Here is a 6,204-nt window from a genome sequence, read left to right as displayed (position 1 = left end):
CCATTCATCAGCCCAGAATCAGAATCGCAGATAAAGCCAGGTGCAAATTTATCAGCAAACAATATTTCTCTCAAATACACTGTCAGGGAAGTGGGAGAAATCCCCCCTGCTTTTCCTTAAGGTTCTTACGGCTGGTCAAATAATCAAAGAGGCAGGTTTGCAAGAGAAAATAAAACCAAATTTAATAGCATGTATGCATGGGTGAAACCCAGAGGAAACTGAGTAACTCAGCCATCTGGCTGATTCTGCCTGTTTAAGTATCCTCAGCTACAGGCAAGGACACAGTGATCTGGGACTTCAAAGGGCTGGAAGACAATTTACATAGAGATGGAGTGCAAATGTTTGTTAAACAGGTTTTGCTAGGCCCAGAAAATGGGTTTCTTGGCGTCCTTTTATCACACCTATTTTACATCATACTGTAGCTATCACAGGCTATGAGCTCCTTCCTGGAACAGGCATTCTATGTTAAAGTCCTTCAGGCAGTTTGAGGTGGGAAGGTCGGATGCTCTTCCTGAGTCTTTTGAGCCTTTATTGTCTTCAGCTCAAAATAGTCTGCATACCAGAGTGGCACATCTTGGGGCGACCTGCCCTGAGCCCCATCAACACACTGAAGCCATAAAATGCCATAACAGTCCAATTCTTGGAGTGTCTACTGATTTCTTACTGAGAAATCTTCTCTAAAATCATAGACTATCAGAAACATTTCTGTTTGAAATTATTTCAGTAAGAATAAAACATCCCACTCTTGCCTGGAGGAGTTAAGTCATGGGACACAGTGACGCAGCCTTGATTCACAGTCCATGTGCACAGCTTCACATAGTGGATCTCTGGCCATAACATTTGACATCTGTTTTTGTTACCGGTGCATTGGGTCCTTGTGGTGCCAAAGATGGAAATCAAGAGAGACAATGAGCAAGAGTGAGAAGATTGAAAGTTTATTAGTTTGTGCACAAGGGAGCCAATCACAGAAAGGGAAGAAAAGAGAGAGAGAGAGAGGTGAGTTGCTCTCCTAACAGCCACACTGTGAGGTTCTTATCAGGCTGGGGCAGGGGATGTGTATTCTGTCATGGCATGTAGAGGTGGGGTCCTGTTTGCGCCTGTGCTGTTGTGTAGGATCTACTACATGTGATGCATGTATCCCTAGCATGCTAGCTCTCCACCCCTGGCTGTGATTTTTACTATGCTAATGGAGCTAGGGTCACCTCCAGCGGACTCCTGGGTGCTAGGATGCGTGCGTAAGCCCGGGAAAGTCCAGAGGCATGGAATGTGGATCTTGGCGACCTCTATCTGATTCTCCCAGCTTGGTTAGGGGCCTTATCTTGTTAGGCCAGGGGCCTTGCAGATGGCCCTCTCTCCTTAGACTGGTTCCTATCTCAACTTAACTTCGTTTCCAAGAAAACAGAACCACAGGTCCATTTCACAGTCCAGAACTGATATTGACTCCTTTACACAAAGACCTACTTTGCTTTGAGCCCATCAAAACACTGCTTCATTTACATTGCACCTAAACCCACTCTTCTGCAAAATCCTATAATAACTCTCTCTTTTCCTTTCTTTGATCAAACATCCCACACTTCCTTTGATGTGCAACCCCTACATTCCAATGAGTCAGTAAACCTGACTTAGTTGATCTACAGGTTTGTGCCTCGTGTTCTTAGGCTGATCGGGGTAGGAAAAGACCAACGTTTGACTCCAACTTTGTGAGAGACCCTGAATGTGAACTGCTACCCAAGATGCTCCCGAATTCCTAACCCACAGAAACTGTGAGGAATAATAAATGTTGAGTGTTCTTTAAGCTGCTATATTTGGGGATAATTTGTTGTGTAGCAATAGATAACTAATATAGCTCCTGTGATCAAAATACTTCAGAGACTCCCAATTTTCTCAGAGGAAACGCAAAAGTCCTCCTGATGGCCTACAAGGCTGCTCATGTTCTGTTCACCCTCTTACTTCTGTAACTTCATCTTCTACCCCTCTCCTCCTTACCACCTCAGTTCCCGCTACAGTGACCTCTTTATCAGTCCTGGAATGTGCCCCAGGACCTCTGCACTCACCATTCTCTTGCCCCTCCCCCCACCTCTTTCAAGAATTTATCAGATGTCTCCCTTTGAGTGAGGTCTTCCCTAACAACCTTCCAAAAATGCAGCTTCCCGGGGAGCCAGCCCCATGGCTGAGTGGTTAAGTTTGCATACTCTGCTGCGGCGGCCCAGGGTTTTGGAGGTTTGGAACCTGGGCAAGGACATGGCACCACTTATCAGGCCACGTTAAGGTGGCGTCCCACATGCCACAACTAGAAGGACCTGCAACTAGGATATACAACTATGTACTGGGGGGATTTGGGGAGACAAAGCAGAAAAAAAATATATATTGGCAACAGTTGTTAGCTCAGGTGCCAATCTTTAAAAAAAGAAAAATGCAGCTTCCCTACCTACACCCACACCCATGCTCACTCTCCAGTCTCCCTCCCTCTGTTTTTTTCCTTAGATGGTATTACTATTTAATATACCTATATATGTTGCTTATCATCTGGCTCCCCTCATTGAGTTGGTGCAGAGATTTTTGTCTATTCTCAATGTTGAGAGCAGTGTCTGGGTTATAGTGCACACTCCATAAAGACTAGTCAAATGAATACATGAATGTTAAGGATGTAAGGATACCTAATTAATAGTAACTTTAAAATGCCTCAATCATAGACCTTTTGTGACCCACTCCAACTTTATAAAGCTGCTTCTAAAATTTACTGCTAGAAAAAGCTTTTCTTTTCTAAATAACTGTTTCACAGAAATAGCAGTTAAACAGCAAAGTATCCTAACCAACTGTTTGCCTTTTTCCTTGTGAAACTCTGGCCAAATTGAAAGTCAATTATAATAATTATATGGGTCTTTAGAGGCTGTACCTTTTGTTTCATCTTGACTTTTTCTCTTATTTTTAAGTTCCCTGTTTTGTACCCTCTATTCCTATTATTTCATTGTTTGTTGTCATTCTGTTTTGAAGACTTTATGAAATTCATATAAATAAGTAAAATAAATAAATAGTGTTTTCTTAAACTCAGAACAGGTGATTAAAACTATCATTGGTTCAGCATATTATATGTACAGAATTGTGAACTTTTTTTTTTGAGGAAGGTTAGCCCTGAGCTAACATCTGCTGCCAATCCTCCTCTTTTTGCTGAGGAAGACTGGCCCTGAGCTAACATCCATGCCCATCTTTCCCTACTTTATATATGGGACACCTGCCACAGCATGGCTTGACAAGCAGTGCGTAGGTCCACATCTGGGATCTGAACCCGTGGACCCAGGGCTACCAAAGCAGAATGTGCAAACTTTTCTGCGCCACCGGGCCAGCCCCAGAATTTTGAACTTTTTAAGGAGCAAAGCTTTAATATTTTACGAATTCTTATTTTAAAAAATCAATAAAAGGTAGTAGTTTTATTATTCATCAAGGTAAACTTTATTGCAGGATATTTTACATGAAAAATATGCTTTGGGTCAGGACATGAACATTTATTTCAACATAAAATCATGAATTCTCAGTACCATAGCATATTTTTCCAAATTTCAGGCTGTTCTTGGAAAATTTTGTTTGCTTCCATGATATAATAAAACCTTCCTGAAAATTATTTGTGTTAAACTGATTCCTTCTTTTCCAAAAAACACAGAAAGAGTTCTTTTAAACACTAAAGGGCGTGATTATACTACCTAATAAATCAGCAGATTTTTTTCTGCCTTCACACAATTCATAATGTCTCCTTGTATACAGAGATCCTCAAAATGGGGAGCAAAAGTACATACCCTGCAGAATCCCCTATGATCATTTAGCAACGAGGGGTAGTCTAGATTTTTTAAAGCTCCTACATCCATACATACCTCAAAGGGTCATAAAATGATAGTTGTTTAGAGATTACATCTGGGAAATATTGGTTTTGATTCCATAGAAAAGAACAAAAGAGTACTTGACAGTAGATGTCTCACTTTATAAATGCTTCTCTTGATTTAGTGAATGGCCAAAAAAGACAAACAAAAAAAATGTATATATATATCTTACCGTGTTTAAATATGATGAGGTATTTGATGTAGTGGGTGTACTTCACCCAGCTGAGGAAATAGTGTTAACTGCCACAAAATAATCACAAACTTAAAATAATATTTTTGTAGATTTTATTTTTAGAACAGCTTTAGATTTATAGAAAAATTACTCAGATAGGCCAGAGTTCCCGTATATCTCCTCTCTCCCCTCTCATAGTTCCCCTGTTATTAACATGGTACAGTAATTTGCATCATTACACATTAATGATGTGTTGCATAATCACAATTGATGAACCAATATTAATACATTATTATGAACTAAAGTTTATAGTTTACCTTGGGGTTTACTCTTTAGGTTGTACAATTCTGTGGGTTCTGACACATGTATAGTCTCATGTATCCACCATCACAGTATCACACAGAATCATTTCACTGCCCCTGCAGTCCCCTGTGCTCCACATATTCACCTCCCTTCTCCTCCCCTTGAACTTCTGGCAATCACTGATCTTTTTACGGTGTGCATAGTTTTGCCTTTTCCAGAATGTCATATAGTTGGAATCATATAGTATGTAGCTTTTTCAGATTGGCTTTTTTCACTTAGCAATAAGCATTTAAAGTTCCTCCTTGTCTTTTTGTGATTTGATAGTTCATTTCTTTTTATTTTTAAATAATATTCCATTATATGGATGTACCACAGTTTGTTTATCCCCTCAACTCTTGAGAGACACCTTGGATGTTTTTAGCAATTATGAATAAAAATGCTATAAACATTTGTGTTCACATAAGTTTCAATTCATTTGGGTAAATACCTAAGAGCATGATTGCTGGAAAATATGGTGAGACTATGTTTAGCTTTGTAAGAAACTGCCAAAGTCTTCCAAATTAACCAGACCGTTTCATATTCCCTCTAGCAATGAATGAGCGTTCCTGTTGCTCTCTTTTCTTATAATATCTTTATCTGGTTTTCGCACTAGGCTAATGCTGGCTGCATAGAATGAGTTAGGAAGTCTTTCTCTGTTTCTATTTTCTGGAAAAGATTGTAGATAATTAAGATAATTTCCTCCTTAAATGTTTGGTAAAATTCACCAGTGAACTCACCTTGGCCTGATGCTTTCTGCTTTGGAAGACTATTAATTATTGACACAATTTCTTTAATAGATAGGCCTATTCAGATTGTCTATTTCTCCTTGGGTGAGTTTTGGCAGATTTTGTCTTTCAAAGAGTTGGTCTGTTTTATCTAGGTTTTCAAATGTGTGGACATAGGATTTTTCATAATATTTCTTTACTATCCTTTCAACATCCATGGGCTCAGTCGTGATGGCATCTCTCTCATTTCCATTAATAGTAATTTGTGTCTTTTTTTTTTAGTTAGTCTGCCTAGAGGTTTATCAATTTTATTGATCTTTTAAAATAAGAAGCTTTCTGTTTCATCGATTTCTGGTTTTCAATTTCATTGACTTTTTTACTTGTTTTTTTTTTTTTTTATTCTGCTTATGTTGGATTTAATTTGCTCTTCAGTTTCTAGTTTCCTATTGTGGACACTTAGATTATTGATTTCAATTCTTTCTTTTCTAATATATTCATTCAATGCTATAAATTTTCCCCTAAGCACTGCTTTCACTGCATCCCAGAAATTTGATAGGTAGTATTTTCATTTTCGTTTAGTTTGAAGTTTTGAGAGCTCTTCTTTGATCAATGAGTTATTTAGTGGTGTGTTTTTTAATTTCCAATATTTTTGGATTTTCCAGCTATCTTTCTGTTATTTATTTCTAGTTTAATTTCATTTGTGGTCTGAAAGTATACATTGTATGATATCTATTCTTTTAAGTTTGTTAAGAAATGCTAACTATCCCAGAATAGTTCATCTTAGTTGATGTTCTATGTGAGCTCAAGGAGAATGTGTAGTCTCCCCTGTGATTGGATGAAATATTATATAACTGTCAATTAGATCCAGATGATGATGGTGCTATTCAGTTCAGATATATCTTTACCGATTTTCCTCCTGCTGGATCTGTCAATTGCCAATTGAGGGATCTTGAAGACCCCAACTATAACAGTGGATTAGTGTCCATTTCTCCTTGCAGTTTCATCTGTTTTTGTCTCATGTATTTTAACACTCTATTGTGAGGTGCATACGTGGGATTGTCATGCCTTCTTGGAGAGTCGTCCCCTTTATCAT

At 38.5% G+C, this 6,204-nt stretch overlaps 1 protein-coding gene across 1 annotated transcript in view; it reads left to right on the top strand.

Moving 5' to 3' along the window:
- Positions 1-859: 859 nt before the first annotated feature.
- Positions 860-6,204, top strand: part of TMEM144 (transmembrane protein 144) — an 85,852-nt gene continuing 80,507 nt past the window's right edge. The window contains exon 1 of the mRNA XM_070261452.1: positions 860-996. The gene's annotated coding sequence lies outside the window, so the exon portion shown is untranslated. The remainder of the gene's footprint in view (positions 997-6,204) is intronic.

Source organism: Equus caballus, chromosome 2 (genome assembly GCF_041296265.1).
Source record: "Equus caballus isolate H_3958 breed thoroughbred chromosome 2, TB-T2T, whole genome shotgun sequence".
In the NCBI taxonomy this organism is placed as follows: domain Eukaryota; kingdom Metazoa; phylum Chordata; class Mammalia; order Perissodactyla; family Equidae; genus Equus; species Equus caballus.
This window is presented reverse-complemented; position numbering and strand designations above follow the sequence as displayed.